Source organism: Diplotaxodon limnothrissa, linkage group LG5 (genome assembly GCF_057381915.1).
Source record: "Diplotaxodon limnothrissa isolate DT_005_m linkage group LG5, D_limnothrissa_male_GT1.1, whole genome shotgun sequence".
Classification (NCBI taxonomy): Eukaryota; Metazoa; Chordata; class Actinopteri; order Cichliformes; family Cichlidae; genus Diplotaxodon; species Diplotaxodon limnothrissa.
Window position 1 is genome coordinate 7656822 of NC_140600.1, and position 20497 is coordinate 7677318.

The following is a 20497-nucleotide window of genomic DNA, read 5'->3' on the forward strand; positions in this document are numbered from 1 at the left end:
TGATGACTTCGGAGTGAGGACAAATCAGTATTTGTAGAATAGAATAGAATAGAATAGAATTCAACTTTATTGTCATTGCACATGCACAGGTACAGGGCAACGAAATGCAGGGCAGAAAAACACACATTGAAATAAAAGATAAAAGCCTAAAAGTCCTGTGATATATGCTAGCACCGCCTCCCTCCAATGAACTGGAAGCACTCGTGTAGTAGTTAAGTATTTACTGATATATAAGTTAAAATTACATTATGCTTTTTTTATAGTTATGCCTCTGTCAGTGCGCCCCAGGGCAGCTGTGGCTACAATGTAGCTTGCCATTGCCAGTGTGTGAATGTGTGTGTGAATGGGTGAATGACTGAATGTAGTGTAAAGCGCTTTGGGGTCCTTAGGGACTGAGTAAAGCGCTATACAAATGCAGGCCATTTACCATTTATGATTAGTTACAACACACGTTTTTGGATAGGTGGAGATTCTCTACTGTGTCACCTACCAGTCTACCAGACTTTATTAACGTGTAGCAGGGGCACTGGCCTTTGCCTCACATAAATTCAAACATTTTTGGACGTAACACACACAACAGCATCTTAGTCTCGCACCATTTCACTGTAACTTCAGGCTAGTTCAAAAACGCTCCGGTTCCTTTCACTGAGAAACACTTTGCCGCTGAAAACAATCCAGGTAGCAATTTGCATCTCCCAGAGAATGCATTTAAGAATCCAATGAGTTTTAAATGATCACAGTTTATATTGGACACACTGTGGCTGGCTCCAAGAACATTCTTCTTCCTCTGCCTCTGATGAAGATTATATAAATTAACTTATCTTTCAACCATCATATGCAAATCTTGTGTTTGAGCAGTGCTTTTTTTGTACTGTCCTTTAATTGTGAAAAGTTGTCATCAGTCCGTATTTCCCATGTGATGGTGAACAGCCAAGCCTGCCATGACTGAAAGACATGAATGTGGTTATGCTCTACAGTAATGTTATCTTATTGTATCTGTGTGGCTAACTGTGACAGTGTTGTAGGTAAAGAAGCAAGAATCAAGCCAACATCACATAAGTGCGAGTAAAGAAGTGAAGACCTCATATGAAGAAAGAATGAAAGGTAAAGAAGGAAAGAAGGACTCTCTGAGGTCATGGGAGTGCACACAGTGAGGAGCAGATAAAAGGAGGTGCGGCTCTGTGGGGACAGAAAGAGGGAGAGAGAAACAGAAAGAAAGCGAGAGAATGAAAGAGAGGGAGAGAATGAGGTAGAGAGAGGTTGGCTGTGCATTGGGGAAGCTGATGTGCCATTTCTAATCCCTCCTGTTCGTGGCTTTGTGCCGTGGCCCAGCAGGAAGTGGGAGCTGGGCAGACAACAATTAACAAAAGAGCTGTGAAGAATACAATTAGCCATCAATGGCCAACCACGGGCCTTTGTGCCTGTCACCATGGAGACGGCACAACACCACTATACCCAGATTACAAAACCCTTTTCTACACTTCTCTTTTTTCTCTCTCCATCTCCCCTTCTCTCCTGTAGCCTTTTCACTTTCCCTGCACTTTATTCTTCCGCTTTTTAACCATTGTCCAGCGTTTCTCTTTAGTTTTTTGTGTATTATGTACAGATATTATATGTCCTGCTATATAAGTGGACACGTGCATCCTTTATCTGTGTCATCTGGCTACTTGAAATTGAAGCACTTACTAATCATTTTTCCTAAAGTTCAGCTGACCTGTCAGCATCAATGTAGGCTAATATCATTCAACGATCCTCAACAGTGTCGCGACACCTCACTTTATGTAGTAAAGCTTTCAGAGACATCGTGAATTGAGGCGAAACCACACTCAAAGAATCCTGAATGGAAATCTATGGGAGATTTCTGCAACAGCAAAGACTGCAAATGAAGTATGATATGACTTTTAAGTGTAGTCTTTTTGAGAGTTGGCAGTCATTATGGATTTTCAAATGGCAAATGGGCTTTATCAAATAAGTAATCATGAAAGCCAATTTTGATTGTTGTATACTCTCTAGAATACCTGGATAATACAGCGGATAGTTGGATTGTTAAGCGTGTATGTTCTGGATAGCTTTCTGCTCAGGCTATAGAGTTAACAGCTCTTTATTTGTGTATGACAACCTAAGCTAAGTCTCTTCTTCCATGTGATTTTTCGGGCAGCAGTGTTTATTAAAGCCAAGCATCTATGTTTTAGATCCAAATCTGCAGCTACTCTATTCCATGAACATATGTGGGTCCACGTCTAACACAACAGCTTCCATACTGTGTAGGAAAATTTCCGTCTTCAGTTGGTTGCAGTGAGTAGCGGACTACCAGTTTCCTGAGGTACGTTCCTGAGACGCCTCTCTGTCTCCGGTTCCATCCGAAGTGTCTCATCATCAATTTGATTTTGTTCCTTGTTTGGGGATGTGGTTCCAGCCAACCATCAAACTGAAATGATTTGTGACCGTCGTCATAACAGCCCGTGGGGTAATCCACCTTTGCCACCATTTATCTGCCGAGTTTCCGAAAAATCAGACTCGCACGGGTAAACAAACTGGCTGGAGCAGATAAATGTGCACAGTGATTAGATCAGTATTCCAGGATGAAGATCCATCGCCGTTCCAAGGGCAAATTTCCACATTTTCCTTTAGTTGGACTTAAAAACAAATATTGCAAGTCATGCTTAAAAATTGTGTATTTGTGATGGCTGCTGGGAGCTTGTCAAATATAAAACTTTTGCATTTTGCCTCATCTAACTCTTAAACTATTTTTGTACATGTACTTTGAGCAACTGGTGTGGTCTGCCTTGTCTCTCATGTAGCTTACAGCAGGAGTTTGTCCACCTTATGAATTCTCATTACTGTAAACGCTCTGGTTTGGGCAGGGGTATGATGACTGGATATGAAGCAGGAAGGCTGCAGTTCCTTGAGGTTATCTCAAAGGTCAGTCACATGTTAAAATGCAAAATAGCAAAAAAATTAAAACTCTGAAGTGGTTTTTTAATGGTTTAAAGTTGGGGATGTGTCTGCTTTGACTCACGGGAATGCTGACACAAGAAGCTGCTACTGGTTTGTGCTGCCATTCAGCATCAGCAACGAATGGCAGCACAATTGTTTTGGTTCTTCCTTGATTTACTTTGATGATTTGTTTTCTTTTGTCTTGCTTTTAACTTGCTGTCTTCTTCTACTCTCCCATCCAGGTCGCCGGACACGCCGCTCCGGTGTCAGCGCAGAGCAGACACACTTTGCTCCCCCTCCTTTTGTGTTTAGATGTTGCGCCGTCACGTGACGTGACTTAGATGCTTTTGGGGTTGTTAAGTTGTTTACATATTATTTATATTTTTTCCAGTTGTTGTTTTTGTTGTTGAGAACTTTTTATCTGTAATTTTTGTATTTTAGTTTCTCAACAGTACTTGCTTGATCTAATTTGCTTATTGGTTTGCTGCACTTTTTATTTAAGATTTAAGAAAAAAAAGATAAAGCAAGTTCTATTTAATTATAAACTTTGTCCTAATTATATCCTAGTTTTAACTATTTAATAATAAAAAAGGAAACATACAAAACACTTAAGGTCATGAAAATTAATTGAGACTTAGCAAATCAATGAGGCATGCACTTTATTTGTTGAAAAGTATCGGTATCGTTGATATTTGCCGGTATTTACTTGGTATCGGATCGATACCAAAATAAGCAGTATCGCAAACCACTAGATTCTGTTCATCTGGACGTAGTGTTTTCAGTGGGAAAAATGTTTCCTCACTCATCCAAGTGACTTCTGCCTAATTTCACCTCCTCACTACGTACGACTCTGGATACTGTAGCTCCTGTGAAAACTAAGGTCTCTAATCAGAAGTACCTGACTCCGTGGTATAATTCTCAAACACGTACCCTAAAGCAGATGACTCGTAAGCTGGAGAGGAAATGGCGTGTCACAAATTTAGAGGATCCTCATTTAGCCTGGAGAAATAGTTTGTTGCTTTATAAGAAAGGCCTCCGCAAAGCCAGAACATCTTACTATTCATCACTGATTGAAGAAAATAAGAACAACCCCAGGTTTCTCTTCAGCACTGTAGCCAGGCTGACAAACAGTCAGAGCTCTTTTGAGCCAACCATCCCTTTAACATTAACTAGTAATGACTTCATGAACTTCTTCACAAATAAAATTTTAATCATTAGAGAAAAAATTACCAATAATCATCCCACAGATGTAATATTATCTAGAGCTACTCTTGATGTTAAGTTAGACTCTTTTTCTCCAATTGATCTTTCTGAGTTAACTTCAATAATTACTTCCTCCAAACCATCAACGTGTCTTTTAGACCCCATTCCTACAAAACTGCTCAAAGAAGTCCTGCCATTAATTAATTCTTCGATCTTAAATATGATCAACCTATCTCTAATAATCGGCTATGTACCACAGGCCTTCAAGCTAGCTGTAGTTAAACCTTTACTCTAGACCCAGCAGTCTTAGCTAATTATAGGCCAATCTCCAACCTTCCTTTCATATCAAAAATCCTTGAAAGAGTAGTTGTCAAACAGCTAACAGATCATCTGCAGAGGAATGGTTTATTTGAAGAGTTTCAGTCAGGTTTCAGAGCTCATCACAGCACAGAAACCGCTTTAGTGAAGGTTACAACTGTCGCCAAAGTGCTTGCTCAAAGGGGTCATATGATTGTTGGGTTTTTCTCTGTATCTATGAAGCGCCTTGAGGCGACTTTTGTTGTGATTTGGCGCTATATAAATAAAATTGAATTGAACTTCTTCAGTCTCAGCTTATAAACAGTACATTTACACAATAACTGAAACCAGCCCACTGAATGAACAATGGGCTGTGAGGTCAGTTCCTTGATTATTTCTCTAACCTCCTTGAGATTTTTCTGCCTCAACTTCATCATTTTCCCCTGTGCCTAACTGTCTCCGCCTCTCCACCCTGTTGCCACCTGTGTCTCGTTGTGTAATCAGCCTCTTATAGATGTATATAGATGTGTTTCTGAGCTTTGTTTCTGTTTTCGCTCCAGTATGTTTTTTCATGCTTTTTTGCTTCTTTGGTTTTATTCATATGGAGATTGTATTAATAGGTTTCTGGAAAAATTTCATTTTTTTTCCATTCACATATTTGTGCAGAAACATTTTTTTTTAAATCTTGACCTTGGAAGAAATTTTTCAAAATGCATCCATTTTCAGTGATCCAAAATGCTGTTTACATGTGGACAAAAGGCCCAAAAGCATAGAAAAAGCTAAGCCTACCAAAATACCTGTTTACATGCAGACACAGCCTTAGTATTAGTGATTGAGCACATATGTGTCACTGTGTTTCACTCAGCTCTAAAAATACAACATCCCAGTAGCCAATATGCTGATGTGAAATGTTGAAAATGTCAAAATGCCAGCAGTAGATGTGACAGTTGCTCTACCTTTTATATACACACTGGACAGCAACTCGTTTTCTGTGCAAACTACTGGTACTATTTTTATATCATTATCAGACTTTTATCGCAAACTATCTATTATTGTATTATTATTGTCCAAATCACATTTATATATCACAACTGAAAAAGCTTGTTCTCCTCAAAGTTTCAGCCTAGTTTTTGGGACAACCAAAAGCAGCCAGTCGGCTGATCTAAGGGCCCACGAGGGAATATAAGGCTGAAGTACATCAGAAAGGTATGGAGGAGCAAGACCATTTAATGCATTATAAGCCAATGTTAGGACTTTGAAAGTAATTCTGTGATAAATAGGAAGCCAATGAAGAGAGGACAGGATATGTTCGTGCCTGTGTGTACCAGTTAAGAGATGGGCAGCAACATTTTGAACAAGCTGAAGACGTGAGAGGGATGCTTGGCTGACTCTAGCATAAAGTGCAAGCCGAGTTGAGATAAAGGCATGTATTATTTTCTCCTAGTCATGCCTTGACAAAACAGGCTTAAACTTTGCTATTTGGAACTGGAAAAAGCTTTTTTGCAACACAAAACTGATTTGTTTATTAAATTTAAAATCAGAGTCCATAATGACTCCCAGATTTGTGACATGCTGTTTGATGTATGACCCAAGTCAACCATAAATAATAAGGGATGGATGGAGCCTGGATTATTAGGTGCTAAAGGCAGGTAAATTTGGCAATCGTCTGCGTAGCAGTGGAAGGATATCTCATGTTTTCTAAGAATTGAGTACAATGAAAAAAAGAAGAGGACCAAGGACTGAGCCCTGAGGAACCCCATGAGAAAGGGGGCTGAGTTGGACAAAAAAATGTCAATATTAACACTGAACTTTCTGTCACTCAAACAGGAATGAAGCCAATCCAGTGCTGCACCTTTAATGCCAACCCAGTTTTCCAAACAAGAGATAAGAATACTGTAGTCCACAGTATCAAACACTGCAGTGAGATCTAAAAACACAAGATCCGCAGAGCTTCCAGAATCATTAGCTGTAACAATGTCATTAACAACCTGTAGGGGTGCAGTTTCAGTGGAATGTAAATGTTTAAAACCTGAATGAAAAACCACCACAATAACATCAGTATCCAAAAATGTAATAGATTGTGTAAAAACTATTTTCTCCAATAACTTTGAAAGAAATAGGAGTTTTGAGATCGGTCTAAAATTTGAGCAAACTGAGGGAATTATTGAAAAATTATTGTAAAACCTAAAAGTTTAAACTATCTTTAAGCCATGGCAGTTGCTTTATGGGAATGCTTAGAGAAGACTACAGGTAGACCCTGAATAGGGACCTGGGGTTGAAGCTTACCAACATTTCATTAATCTGCTGGTTACCACTCATTATGTGAACTTGTGATTAATGAGTTAAGTTTTAATACCCTGGTTACTTATTTTCTCTTCAGTTATTAAAATACATCCATACTGTGGATAAGGCCAATAGCTGGGATAATGATACTGTATTTGTATGTGCAGGTGCACTCTCAATGAATCTCAGTGAGTCAGCAGATTTAACAAAGACACCCTGTAATGATATACACTTATCTGCACCCTGACATTAAAGGAAAGTAAGGATGTTCCAAACTGATTCATAGGATCGCAATCATGGCTAATTCAGGCATTTTGATTAATAGTTCTGGCTGCGCTGTCAAAAACACCCCACTGTGCTCCATTATAACTCTGTCCACACAGTGCAGTGTGTGAGCGACACGCTGTAAAAGTATATCAAAGCAGCAGTCAACTTTGGTTCATGACTTGACAGTGTGTTTTGTTCATGCTGAGTGTCTCCTGTTCAGATGTTCTTCCAACAGATGTGCACTGACAGTCTTGGTAGCTAATACAGACACTCTGTGACACCGTAAAGAAAGTAGGAAGTATTAGTATTGGAAGCAGTCATTTCTCAGACCACTAGTTTTTGAGTAGTAAGTTTGAGTTTCTAATAAGATAATGAGGTTACACAGACCAGAAATTAATTAGAAATTATTTACAGATGGGAAAATAATTATTTGATTCCCTGCTGAATTTGTTAGTTTGCTCTCTCACAATGAAATGAAGAGTCTCTAGTTTTATGGTAGTAATTTAATAGAAAGAGACAGAATATTAGCAAAAAAAAATCCAGAAAAAATATACTACATTAAAAATACATTAAAAGTTATACATTGATTTGCATGCCATGGAGAGAAATAAGTATTTGATCCCAATGGAAAACATGACGTAGTACAGTACATGACCTGGTCCACTGGCCCCTCAATGTGGTAAAGTCATTCTGTATCCAGAAAAACAGCTCCAAAGCATAATTTTTACACCTCCACGGGGATGTTTTTGGGGGGCCATTCCTCCAAAACACAGTGGTTTGAGTTGATGCCAAAGTGATGAACTTTGGGGGTTCATCTGACCACTGCACTTTCTCCCAAGACTTTTGCAAAACATTTAGACGGCTAACTTAAAACTGACGTGTACATGTTCCTTCTTGAGCATTGGCAATTAAAGATTTCAATTCATTATACGAGATCAATCCGAAAAGTAAGGTCTCCAAATCTGTGGGGACGTAGAGAAACTGTTTGTACGGCTGTTGGCCACACTGTTGTGATTGGTGTTTCCTCCACTCCCAAACAAGCCTGCACAGCTTCACTGATATGCTCAATCTTGGCTTGGCAGCCCTATGAAAATGGAGCTCCCGTTGAACACTATCGACAAGAGCAAAGTTCACGCAATTATTCGATTTTTGAACGCAAAACGTTTAAAACCGGTTTTCATTCATCGCCAATTGACAGTGCATGGACAGTCGTGCGTAGATGTCAAAAACGCTCGCGAGTGGTGTAGAGAGTTTACAGCCGGTTGTGCTGAAGTTCAGGATAAACAAACAGCAACAGGTTGATTGCTCAACGCTTCCTGAAGGACATGGGGGCAAGCTGGTAAGACATGGGCATTCGAAAACAGCATCTACAAAAATGCATTATGTAGAAAAGAAATAATTCTTCAACCTTTAAAATATTATAGAAAATAAATGGGTGTTTGTATTTCTAAACACATAGGAGACCTTATTTTTTGGATTGCCCTCGTAGCATAGTGTGCTATAGATAGCGTTCTTGGTGAGTTGTCACCTTCTGCTGTAGCCCACTGTGTAGGTCTGCAATCTACAAACCCTGATGTCCTTTGACAGCTCTGTGTTCTTACTCATGGTGGTGGAGAGGCTGAATGGGAGTAAGTAATTCTGTGCTTTATATAGAGTTCAGATCAGGAGTGTTTGTAATCGATCGATTGATTGTAATCTGTAGGTCACATGGGCACACAGCCAATCTGTGGGAGAAATCTGCTTTGGTTGTACAGGATCAAATATTAATTTGATTCAGTGACATGCAAATTAATTTATAACTTTCATGTAATGCATTCTTTCTGGATTTTGAGTTTAGATGCTGTCGCTCGCTATTAAAATGAAACTACCATAAGAATTAGAGACTGTTCATTTCTTTGAAAGTGAGCAAACTTACAAATCCAGCAAGGGATCAAGTAATTATTTTCCCCACTTTAAAGTTATTTAATTTTTAATAAGAAATGTTAGAAAGGAAAGCTCAGTTATTCCAGTGCTAAAGGAAATGTCTCACCTAGAGCAATCGACACATAAAGCTTTTGTATTTGATTTTCATTTAGTCTCATAATCTTTTTGGGAATGTCATCCATCCATGTAACTTCTAAGTTTGCATGGTTTCACATGATATTAGGGCCTCATCCCATATTTGCATATTTTAACATAAACTTTATGTTGTGCTTTCCAGGAGAAGCCAGGTTTTTGGCTAATGTAGTCAAATTGTGAACACTGTGAACATCTAGATTAGGGACGTCAATTAGACATTAAGACAGTTTATACTATGGATCACATACTTTGTCTTAAATGGGTTGGACCAGCGTCACTACATGATAAATGTGTAAAATTACAGAAGACATTCTAGTAGCTCTTTGCCGATAGTATCCTGTAATATAAATATAACATTTAAAGTTTTGTTAATTCTCAGAAGATTTTTTTTCTTTTTAGATGTGGACCCACTGTAAAAAACAAACAAACCTCTTTCCCTGGTGGGCCAACGCACTTTTAGGTGGGTTGAAGGGCAGCCGTGCACCAACCCTACAAGCCCTGACAGCAGCCCTTTCATTTATTCTCATTGTCGACACTGTATTTCCCAATTAAATCTCTTAACACAACCAGGCCCACCTCTGCTCTGCGTTCCCGCAGCTTGCTGAAAAGAGTTTAGTTTGGATGAAGTGGCAAAAAGGTGGAGCTCAAGAGACAGAAAAAAAGAAACTTGACATAGATGCAATAAAATGTGTCAAAATAACCAACATATTAGCTGTCAGTGATGCTGCTGCTGCACCATCAACTGTAGTACCAGCAACAACTAGTAACAAACCCTCACAGTCACAGGAGGCTGCTAATGCTAGCACCAGATGTGGAGAAGGGAGGAAGGAGGGACAGCAATCCCAACAACAGAGTGAGGAAGAGACAGAGGAAGGTGAAACTGATGTGTTAAAAAAATAAATGGAGGGACATAATTAGGAAGGGAGAGATTCAAGGATTCAAGTAAAATGAATGGCTATTTTGAATATGAGACACTACTGACAGATAAAGTCCATCCATCCTCTGCTTACCCTCGTCAGGGAGAATATCCCAGCTACCATAGGGTGAGAGGCAGGATAGACCCTGGGCAGGTCGCCAGTCCTGGTGGAATCAAACTCAGGTCCTTCTTACTGTGAGGCAACAGTGCTAATCACCACACCTCCATGCTGCTGAGAGATAAAGTGCAGCACTTAACTGTAACATGCTGCAGTGCAACTGAGAAGACGCACAACTTAATCTGTATCTGTGCCAAGTTATGTCATCAGTTTCAGGGTCAACAGCCATCAAAGCTCCTTTTGATTATATTACAAGATGAGGCACTTTTGACAGCTCATTTGGCTCCATCCCCTTATATGACTCCACACAATCCAGTCCATCCTGTACTGGCACTGATGGTTGGTGCCACGTAGGTGTAAATCATGAAGTCAATGCAAAACAATATCTAACACACATGCCAGCACTCATGGTAGATTTCACACAGCAAAAGTTGCACAGTGATGGTCTAAAACTGAAGCAAATGAAGTGAAACTGTGAGATGCAGAGATGTGAATGTAAGCTTTGTTAAAATGTCGCACTGAACTTTGTAACTCTGATTAGGAACATAGTACATGCAGGTCTGCGCGGATCTCTCACGAAACGTTCCAAACACAGACACATTCAGATTTTTTAGTTGAGGCAGAACATTTTTAAAGATATTTAAATGTGCAGTCCTCATGTTTGGTAAAAGCAGTTGTTTGCTTTTATGATAATCAGATATACAGTGTGCCTGTTTGACAAAGAAGCTAACAGTCCTGGCTGTGCTAGCAAGTCTCACTGTGTATACTGTTGGTTAATTTTTGGAGCATTTTAATGGAATTACCAACAAAAATTACATTACTGCTTAGTTTGTGATGCAGCTGGTCTAAGAAGTGTGCACTATGTTAGTGAGTAGGGTTAGAGTTAGGGGACTACTGGGATTGGTGAGCAGTCATTCTGTTTATACTTCTTTAATATCTGCTGCCTGGGGCACATGTGTAGTTGGTGCATTGTACTGTAGTTTCAACAGATGTCTCTGTGCACTCATCAGAAATTTTGCAAGCACACTGATGTTTACATAGACCCGTGTGCTCACTGAAGACAAAACCTCTGTTACTGGGTCCAGTCTTCTGGAGATGGAAACGATTGTTTTTAGTGTCGTGGTCCTGGGTACCGAGTATTTTGAGTTTCTGTTCTGGACTTGTTCTTTGGAAATTTGAGATAATTTATGTTCTAGTTATGCATTAGTTTTCTGTATTTCCTGGTCCTTTTTTTGTTATTTGTATTTCTTTTTCTTCATTTCATCTTTCATTGAGGGCGATCGTGGCTCAAGAGTTGGCAGTTTGTCTTGTAATCGGAAGGTTGCCGGTTCGAGCCCCGGCTCCGACAGTCTTAATCGTTGAAGTGTCTTGTCCTTGGGCAAGACACTTCACTCGTTGCCTACTGGTGGTGGTCAGAGGGCCCGGTAGCGCCAGTGTCCGGCAGCCTCGCCTCTGTCAGTGCGCCCCAGGGTGGCTGTGGCTACAATGTAGCTGCCATCACCTGTGTGTGAATGGGTGAATGACTGAATGCAGTGTAAAGTGTTTTGGGGTCCTTAGGGACTGAGTAAAGCGCTATACAAGTACAGGCCATTACCATTTCATTTTTGTTTTTCTATATTAGTTCCCTTTCATGCCCAGTCGCTCCCAGTCTCCTCTTCATGTCCTGTCATCAGTGTCTTCCCACTTGCGTCTCCAGGTCTGTGTTCTGAAAGGGTTCCCTGTCTTTTCTAGTTAATACATTTCCAGTTCTGGTTCCCATGTCAGTCATGTCTGTCAGTCTATCTTCAGCCCGTGTCGTAGTCTGGGTCTCATTGTGTGTTACTTTCTGTTTGATTTTAATAGTCATCTGTCTCATGTATGTGTGATGTTCAGTTTTTCCCATCTTGTCATCTCAAAGGGTTAAAAGCTTTTCTATTTGGATGCTCCAAAAAGATGAAAAATCAATAAAAATGGGTAGACATTTACCCAAATGAAACCCCTGGTGGTGACATGGTGGATATCAAGAGGGTAAACATAGTCTTCTTTTCCTGTTTTCCAGTGAAACATCTAAAATATTATACGTGTGCGTGTCCCCATGCTGAGCTGAGGTTGTGTATACTGCAAAACATTTGTGACATCTAAAGTGTGTGAAAGCCAAACAAGTTTTATATGGAGACTTAAAACATATGTTTGACACATCTCGAGGCTGGACTTGGTGTCTTCTTGTTGCCAGTAATTCAGCATCTGAATTTTATATTTTTTTTATAAATAGTACAAAACCAGGTAATTAAATGTTTGTTGTGATAAAAAACATGAAATTTTTACTCAAAGCACAGTATTTGAATGTGATTTCCAGTATATCAGGAGAGGATCTTTCATGTCTCCTTTTATGTTTTTGTGTCGCTGTTGGATGATTACAGGTGTAAACTGCAACCTTGAAAAGAGGCTTGTTCTGCTTTCTGCTTTCAGCGAGGGTTTTTCTTTTCTTTTTGTATTCTTTTTAGACACCATTATGCAATTTTGTTAATGGTTTCAGAGCTCAATAACATCTTGAGTGGGCATTTACTATTTTGCAAACTCAAACATTTGGTTTTGTCACCTATTCTAAAAAGCATGCGCTATTGTGTGTAGCCAAACACCGGAACAATGGAGAGAAACTGTACTCTCCTGAATGACTGCCTTCAGCTGTCGGCAACAGCACAAAGCTTTGATTATTATTATTTTATAATGTTTTTGAACCATATAGGCTTAACTTCCAGCTGCAGCTTCTACAGTACCGTTGTGCGCGGTGCACAGCTGTGCACAGCTGTGCAGGAGCTTCAAAAGTTTTTCTCCTTTCATGGAGAAACATGTAGTGTTTGGTTTAAGTTGGCCTTTGTTCTTGTTCTGTGCTAAAATGCAACAAAACATCAGTTAACGCCTTTTTTAAAAAGGGGCCCACCACACCAGTTTGCCTGTCTGTCAGCTTCTTACACAACTTCGGGTTCCTGTCACACCAGAGAGATTACATTCCACGTTATTAAAGCCAGTTTTGGCAGCAGGCGTTAGGCCCACAGGAGAGTGGACCAAGCCCACCTGGTGCCCTATTCTCCCTACATAAACAGATATTTTTTTTAAGCATTAGACAAATTGGCCCCTCATCCAGGACTCGGGAGTTTTCCCAGACAGCATGGCTCCTAAGATCACTCAGGCAATCAAACCCCTTTGCAAAGGTAAGGTGGTAATTTGTGGAAGGTAGTGCAGTTTTATGTTGTAATCAAGCATTTCCCTGCTAAGCAGCTTCACATGTATTTATGCATTACTGTACCTTACGATATAAAACGCTACGAGGGGACTGTTGTTGTGGTTTGGTGCTATATAAATAAAACTAAATTGAACTGAACGATATCTCAAATGGAAATATATTCTTTACTTCAATACATATTATGGTTAATTTTCTAATTAAAAGTTTTCAACAGGGAGGGGGGCTCAACTGATGTTCCTCAACTCTAAACAGTCTGTAGTACAAAACACAACACGAGCTTTCATTGTAAGCATGAGGCCAGAGCATGATCCTGGAGCCGTTCCAGATCTCCCTTGACAAATATAAGGCCCTTCGGTACGCCACCGAAGCTGTTTATATACATAAACTACCTGAAAGAGAACAAAAAATGAGCAAAGGGCACACGCTCACAAAAAAAAAGAAAATTCAAGAAATACTACGACGGACTGAAAACCAGTTTCTTAAGTAGCAGTGTGCTATAGCAGCCCAGTCATTTAATTCATTCACAAACAATAAAGTTGACACGCCTGGCTGAAAGACGCTGCGTGACAGGAAGATTTCATTCGGATATATTTTAAAACAACTCTCAGCTGCTTGCATTGTTGTGATGTGATTGCAGCCCGTCCTCCACAAAAGAAAAACAGGAGATTGAGACTTGTGAGCAACTTAATTCATGAAAATTTAAAAAGCTATTACATTTAGTTTCATTGAAATTCATTATCCTGTGAACATTACATCGACGGCAAAAGTAAATCCACTGACTGTGAACAGGTTTCGTAATCTAAAAAACATTGTGGTTCCTGAATAATTATCATGAATAACAACACTTCAAAGACATCTGCTTTTTTTGTGTCCACAGCTCACACCCTGTGCATGTGTTTGCACCAAATGCTATGCACTAACAAGTGCAAACATGACGTGTTGTGCCACCTTTGCAGGTCTAAAAAAATGCCACCTGTAGGATCAGAGAGATGTTTGCACAGTTTGTGCACACTCACACGTTATTAAGAGGCCTAAATATGCAGCGCATGCACATTAAACAACTATAAACCTAGTTGGTGACTGGATATGCAATCCCAACCATGGGACACTGCATAAAATGTAAATAAAACAGAAATGCAAACACATAACTCATACATCCATATTTTATCCACACAAGTAGAATGAAAAAATATCAAAAGCTCTTAGATATATGATATAAACATATCAAAAAATTTAATGTGGGAAAGTTGAGACAGAGCCATGTTTACCCCTGTGTAGCATCCCCTCTTCCTTTAACTGATATCCATTCATTTCTGGGAAAGGAGGAGTCCGGTTTGTGCATTATAGCATTCGAGTTGCTCAACAGTCAAAGGAGCCTTAACGATTTCATAGAATACGCCAAATTTATACTGATGACTCACTCCCTTCACATCACTTAAAACACAAACTCTGTGTGATTCTGATGCTGTCTCCAGGAAAAGTTAACAGTCCTGAGTGAGTTTGTTAATTTTAGCCAGGTTAGCTAAGTGTGTCAGTTGTCCTGATCTGAGCAGAGACAGGGTTTCCTGCTGTGGCTGCAGGGTCAGTAGCAGGAAATATGAACTGGGCAGGGAGCTACTTTTGACAAGAAGGCACTCGGCTCAAGTCACTTTGCAATTCTATTTAAAAAAACAAAACACTATGCCTATTTGCAACCATATATACATCGTACACTCAGAGAGAACTCTAGCCACAGTTAGAAATGTGCAAATATATCCGTCTTAGTTTGCAGACGAAGAGACAAACAGGAGAGACATTTTGTCTGTGAAGAAGTGGATCGGTGAACTTACCACACACTCGGACAGCTCACTGTGAGCACACAATATCCTCAAAACATTTTCCTTGAGAAGCACAAGCCAATGAGTGACCTCTTTTTATTTTGAAGAGACACGAGGGATACTTCCCAAATTCTGACCTGAACAGGCCAACCCGCTTGGTGTCCTCTTCAGCCATGCTGGTTACTATTCAGTTCAATTCAGTTTTATTTATACAGCGCCAAATCACAACATCTGTCACCTCAAGATGCTTTTTGTACAATTTCTACAAACCCAACAGTCATATGACCCCCTATGAGCAAGCACTTTGGCGACAGTGGGAAGGAAAAACTCCCTTTGAACAGGAAGAAACCTCCAACAGAACCAGGCTCAGGGCGGGGCGGGGCCATCTGGAACGATTGGTTGGGTTGAGAGAAGGAGGACATGCTGTCTTTATCCTGATTGCTGCACATGCACTAAACTACTGTGAATCGAAAAATTAAACCACACTCGCATTGCAATAAAAATTTTGCCAATATAGGTATTTAAGCTCTTCATTACCAAACTGAATTAGGGTAAGTTATTACGGTGGCCCCTAGACACAAAGCACGTACAAACTCGAAAACACTTGCAAACTCGAAAACACATGCAAACTCCAAAACACTTGCAAACTCCAAAACACTTGCAAAATCCAAAACACTTGCAAACTCCAAAACACATGCAAACTCCAAAACACATGCAAACTCCAAAACACATGCAAAATCCAAAACACTTGCAAACTCCAAAACACTTGCAAACTCCAAAACACTTGCAAACTCCAAAACACATGCAAACTCCAAAACACTTGCAAAATCCAAAACACATGCAAACTCCAAAACACTTGCAAACTCCAAAACACTTGCAAAATCCAAAACACATGCAAACTCCAAAACACATGCAAACTCCAAAACACATGCAAACTCCAAAACACTTGCAAACTCCAAAACACTTGCAAAATCCAAAACACATGCAAACTCCAAAACACTTGCAAACTCCAAAACACTTGCAAACTCCAAAACACTTGCAAAATCCAAAACACTTGCAAAATCCAAAACACATGCAAACTCCAAAACACTTGCAAACTCCAAAACACTTGCAAACTCCAAAACACTTGCAAACTCCAAAACACATGCAAACTCCAAAACACATGCAAACTCCAAAACACTTGCAAACTCCAAAACACTTGCAAAATCCAAAACACATGCAAACTCCAAAACACTTGCAAAATCCAAAACACATGCAAACTCCAAAACACTTGCAAACTCCAAAACACTTGCAAACTCCAAAACACATGCAAACTCCAAAACACTTGCAAACTCCAAAACACTTGCAAAATCCAAAACACTTGCAAACTCCAAAACACATGCAAACCCCAAAACACATGCAAATTCCAAAACACAACGGAAGTGCTCCAGGACGCTAGGGGCAGTGTTGAGCTTTTGTTACCTAGTAACTACACAAGCCAGGAAGTGCCAATGACCGGATTTGGACTGTATCTGTCACTACCCGATCCGTACCGGAAACCCAATCGGTACCCCGCATGCGCAAATCTTACGTCACTTCCTCTCTTTGCCAACATTGCGACATTCAATATGTTTGAATGATACGGTTAGCGCCCAGTTAGCTCCTAGCATTTCTCAGCAGCTCTGCCTCCTTTTCGACTGCCCGGGACATTTAAACAATGGATAATCCGTATACAAAGAAATTCATGCTTTTCTCCTCAACAGAGAGTGTCCCCCGATTGAGCAACAGTGCCATAAAATAAGAAGAATGGCGCCTAATTACAGAGTTAATAATGCAGACTTTGTAATATCTCACGTGTAGATTCATCAGCCAGATGAAGTGTTTACTGACAATTGACAGTGATAGCGGACATCATCATCACTATTCCAACAATCCTCTCCTCACAGACAAGCATAAACACACTCGACTATCGCTAAATCAGATTTAACACACGTTTGTAATGACGATAATTCAGTTTATAATAGGGTTTATTCGCTCGGTCAGCAGGTGGCGGTATCCTCGTACACTGGGGAGTAAACTGCCATTAAACGAACAGAAGAAGAAGAAAACATCTGCACATGCGCGGTACGGATCGGGTAGACCCGATTTGTACGGTCAGACTTTACACATGCGCAGTAAAGATCGGAGAGTCCTGATCCGTAAATTTCTTTTTATTTTTCGTTTTTGTCTACATTGTACTGAAATGCTTCATTATTGAAAACATTTTAAGATATACTTGTTATTCTTAACATCTTAACAGATACTCTGACCCATAACTATCGTAAAACGCTACGACCGGAAGTAGAAACCTTTCGCGCATGCGGGGTACCGATCGGGTTTCTGGTACGGATCGGGTAGTGACAGTATCCCAATTCAGGGTCTGCAGCCTTAAAGGCCGCATTTTAAGGCCGATTATGTCACAGCGACACGATGAAGGCTGTCCCAATTCAAAGGCTGCTCGAAATGCGGCCCTCAAATGCGTCCTTAATTTCCCTGAATTTTAAGGATGGGTCAGTGTAGCCTTCATGGCCCAACATATCCCAGATTTCATAGCACGGCGGTGGTGTGGATAATTTTGCTGAAAAAAATGGCGGAAGCAGAGCCGCCGAAGAGTAAACTTTCAGAAGTAAGTACTAAATATTATGTCACTTATTTATGCGCGAATGTTTTTATAATGAAGAACATTAAAGCATTACTGTTGGCCACATGTCGGGAAAGTTATGTGATATTAGCGATGTTTGTACTAACTTGGTTTTAAAGCCTTTACTTCAAAATATACGCCGTTCAATAGTTGACTTTAATCTTACAGAGAATGTGATGATTTTATGGATTAAAGTCAGTCATATATCCACAAACACAACAAGCTGAAAGTCAGTGATGCTGCTCGGTTTGTAGTCCTGAATATCACGGCACAAGCAGGATTCACTGCACTGTTAATGTTAGCTATGTTATATTGCTGCCTCTGTTCGGTGGTGTCGAGCCAAACGGACTTTAACGTGTGTTTGAACGAGCTGACGGTTCACTCGTTAAGCTGAAAGAAAGATGCTTTAATCAAGGGGGTCACACATGTGTCCACTGCACCATCTGGGAACTCTTCTTGTTTCGTAATAACACAAACACTAAATCCTCCTTCTCTTGAGCTGTTTTGTAGCAGTGTGTACACCTGAGACTGTCACCTGTCTCTGTCCTACACTCTCTCTCTTTTTCTGATTGTGGAATAAAAGTATGAACATGTGTTTATAAGTTACACTTGTGTTTGAATCCTGCAGCTTATCACACATTTGATTTCCATGTGTGACAACTGCAAGTGTCCAGAGTGAGGACAGACTGAGGGACACACTGCTGCACATCATCTGTGAGGCTTTGCACCCCTGATGATCCACCAGGACAAACTCAGCAGTGTGTGAGGAAGAGGAGGAGGAAGAGCCAGCAGCAGCTGACAGATGGAGAGAATAGACAGACTGTTCCCTGTTTTTGAAGGACTGCTAGAAAAGTTTAACATAACTGTCTGTGCTGAATCAGTCTTATTAGGTAATGTTCAAATAATTTTATCATCCCAGTGTTTTCAGTGTGGGAGAAAGTACTCAGGGCCTTCAAGTTACACACTATGAAAGGCAGCAACAAGTGTAATATTCAGAAACCTAAAGTATGTATCAGCAGCAGAATGGACCTAAAAATAAATGTTTGTTTCAGTTCTATGAAGCTTTGAGTATTTTGGATCAGTAGTACTGCTGTGTTTGTTGCATCATATTGCTGTAATTGCTTATATGCTTTATATATTCTGAGGTAAGTTGATCTATAGTGTTACATCATATTCTATAAGGATGTTATGTGTTTGTAGACTTTTTTCCCAGTTTGACCCATTTAGCAGAAGCCAGCCTGTTTAAGGCTCTGATATCTATTCTGTATGACTTAAAGCAGTTATGACATGGTCTGATTTTCTCACCCAATAAAGGAATATTTAATATATCGGTCTACTCTTCATTTTATCAGTAACAGTTATCACAGCTTGTACATTTTCTTTTTATAAATATATGTAAGAAATGAGCCAAATTTAGTAATGCCAACATACTGAAGGAACAACATTTGTCTCTTATACAGTATATGATACACCTATATATGCACTGTCAAAGATACTTGTCTTTGAGTGAAGATTTAAGGTGATAAGACATATAAATAACTGCAACTTGAATCTGTACTGAAGCTCAGTATTTGACACAGAGTTCATGTTCACTGCTGTAATAGCTAATAATGATTAATATAATAACTATAATATTGGCCATATTATATTTACATTACCAAAGTGATATGACTTTAGTCTCATGAACAACATTAGCTAATTGTTATTTACTAACTAATCTTAAATGACTGTTCAGTACAGAAATGAAGCCCAAAAATCATGTTTTACTGTCCTGTGGTCTCAGCCTCAGATACTTATCAAATCACACAAAGCTCTTGTAGAAACAAACAAACAAATGAACAAAATATGTTCTCCTTCATTTCTGTCAAACAAAGTTGTATGACATGTTTCCAGCGGTTAGTATCATGGTTGCTAGTCAACCTGGGAAGCGCGACGGAGACTAGACCGTCCCATACAGACAAACTTGACGTTTATTTTGCAAACACTGCCCCTAGCGTCCTGGAGCACTTCCGTTGTGTTTTGGAATTTGCATGTGTTTTGGATTTTGCATGTGTTTTGGAGTTTGCAAGTGTTTTGGAGTTTGCAAGTGTTTTCGAGTTTGCACATGCTTTGTCTCTAGGGACCACCGTAAGTTATAGTTCAAAAGTATCAGTAGATTTCAGAAGAGGGGGCACAGTAACTGTATTGGGACTGGACCCCCAGGGCCTGTTCATAATGCCTCCATAATGCTGATTAACTGAAAGGTTCAAAGTTGACCTTGTGACACAAGATTGTTGATCTAACCTCCCACACTTGCACTGACATCTCATTTTTATAGTGAGATTTTCAGTGAACAGCTACAAAATGCCAGTTCAACACTTGGAATCAACACATTATCCTTTTCTGCTTAATTTGTCATGAAATAGTGAGAAAATTTGTCTCACGTGCTCCATAAACCTGTCAGTCAGCTGTCCCATTACTTTTGATTCTTTGAAAATGAGAGACTGTGCTGAACACAGTGTAGTAAATAATGCCATACTGCCATGAAACTGCTTGAATTAACGCTGAAAGTCTGGATTTCAATCACTGAAATTGAAAATTGAAAGATTGTTTGAGTTAAAATTTCACTCTGGTTGTACAGAGAGGCACAATGAAGAGATGTGTCAGAGTACGTGTGGACCAGTGGCGTCGTTAGGCCTATTTTAGGGGTGCTGAAGCCTCCCTAAAATATTCTTAAGCC